The sequence below is a fragment of the Papaver somniferum genome, unplaced genomic scaffold, assembly GCF_003573695.1.
Source record: "Papaver somniferum cultivar HN1 unplaced genomic scaffold, ASM357369v1 unplaced-scaffold_21, whole genome shotgun sequence".
Classification (NCBI taxonomy): domain Eukaryota; kingdom Viridiplantae; phylum Streptophyta; class Magnoliopsida; order Ranunculales; family Papaveraceae; genus Papaver; species Papaver somniferum.
This window is the reverse complement of record NW_020631041.1, coordinates 3,332,780-3,334,880: the sequence shown is the minus strand read 5'-3', so window position 1 is coordinate 3,334,880 and position 2,101 is coordinate 3,332,780. Positions and strand designations below refer to the sequence as shown.

At 33.3% G+C, this 2,101-nt stretch overlaps 1 long non-coding RNA gene across 1 annotated transcript; it reads left to right on the top strand.

The window, feature by feature from the left end:
• The first annotated feature begins 818 nt into the window (after positions 1 to 818).
• On the top strand, positions 819 to 1,837 carry LOC113339893. The gene is made up of 3 exons (XR_003355177.1): positions 819 to 1,123; positions 1,231 to 1,278; positions 1,658 to 1,837. It is a non-coding gene; the product is annotated as an uncharacterized LOC113339893 (long non-coding RNA).
• The last annotated feature ends 264 nt before the right edge of the window (positions 1,838 to 2,101 follow it).

The window sequence follows — 2,101 nt, the reverse complement described above, 5'->3', positions numbered from 1 at the left end:
ATAAAAAATCTAAAAAATGGTTTTTGACTTTGGTTTTCACTTTTTACAAGGAAAAGTGAATCGATCTACGCTGTAAGTCGTAATATTTAGTGGCAATTAAGTAAATACAAAAGCTTCTAGAAGGAATAGAGTTAAGTCTGCGGGTAGGAATAGTTTTTATGGTCCCAACTCCCAAAATTTCCAAATCTCGTTCCTCTATTATCACTTCTCTCTCATATTTCAACGGCATCTCAGGTTCTGTTCCTAAGAAAACTGAAACAGAAACCTAAGGTCGTGTTTGGCCCATTGGAAATGCCTATCCTAGTTGGGTTATCAAGAAAATACATTTAAATTATGTTTGTCTTGTTCTAATTCTAGTCTAGGATATGAACAACTAAATCTTCCTTGATTTTAGGAAGCTAAAAAAGCAAGGTTATGCTATTCTCCAAAATAGCCAGGATACCAATATCCTTGCCTGGGTTAGACGGTTATAGAGGTAGTTATTTTAATTAATCAAAATATTTTCAATTTTTTTAAATTTATTGTTATGTTTTTATTTTTTTCTCCGACAATTTTATCCATAATACATAATTATTTTATAAAAATACAGATTTAAAATATGGAGAGACAAACATAATACATGATAAACCCGTGATGGATATAACGGAAAGACAAACATCATCTTTATTAATACATCTTGAGATAATCCTGCTCAAGTTAGAGAAAAAAATTCCCTAGCTAAGCTTTACGTAGTCAAATCTCCCAAACACGGCCTAAATGTTATTCTCGGCATTAATCTCAGTCTCTCATCGCCTTCTCTCGTTTCTCTTATACCCATATTCATCATTAAAACCCTGAGTTTCTGCATCATAACTAATTCGAAATCATTTTTTTCTCCATGAAAACTCTTCACATGTTTCCATCGATAAAGATTTGAATCGACAACTCCGGTTGCAATCAGAAATTACCGCTGGTAAAAAAAGAGCAGGATCAATTGATTTTAAATCAGGTGTTTTATGACCTTGTAGATTTAAATCAAGTCTTTTAATATGAGTTGATGCATCTTTTAGATCTAATGATTAAACTACTGAACAAGATGGTGAAGGAGGAGAAATTAGTAGTCTTACTGATCAAAATCTAAGAAGTGGGTTTTTTTCTTCTTTAATTTTGTTATGCAAATCCTAATTTTTTCGTTTAGATTTTGTGCAGATTGTAAGTGAAGTAATTTTTTGGGTTTATCATTTTGTGCAGATGGTGGTGAAAAGGATTTTGGATAAACAACTCCAACAACTTTCTACGGTATTCAAGAATTGTTAATTACTTCATCTGATTTCAATTTCTTAAATTAGGGTTTCTTTAATCTTAACTATTATTGCTTATTTGGGGTTCAAATACATGTATTTGGATCTTTTAATTGTTAATATGGTTACTAGTAATTCAATTTTGGTATGGGTATTCTATTTTTCTCATCTTTTCAGTTATGGAATTTCTTGAATGGATTAAAGTTGTGCTTCTAAGGGGTTTTCCTGCCATTTATGTGTACTTTATGTTGTTGCTGTTGCGGATGTCTGGTTATACAATGGTGGAAACTATTCTGACTTATGTGATCAGTTTGATGATTGTTCTCATTTTGCTCAAGTTGGTCTTTCATTTCTGACTGCATCAGTTTGTGTTGCAGGACTTTGGTCAGCCTTCTGACTTGGATTAAGATGAAGATCGCATATAGTTAGTACCAAATATACTTAATCAGGCTAACGAAGGACCATGAAAGCGCAAGAATCACCAATATGAGCTTTCAATTACAAGATTTATTTTCATTTGTATCTTGTGCGCTTAAAAAAGTTAACCAACTATAATAATGGCAGATTCCTTAAGGGTGCACACGGTACGGTTCGGCTCGGTTCTTGCCGAGACCGAGTACCTGTACCTTACACCCTTCGGTACCAAAAAAATGGACCGGTCCCGGTACCGAGTACCTCGGTTCCGGTTCCATTTCAGGGGAAAAAAAAACAAACCTACTGCCATGTTTTTTACTTTTTTACCTATTTTTCAATATCTCAAAGCAACAACTAATAAGTAGCAATATTAATGGCAAACCAAACAAACAATGTCTTGAAAATCT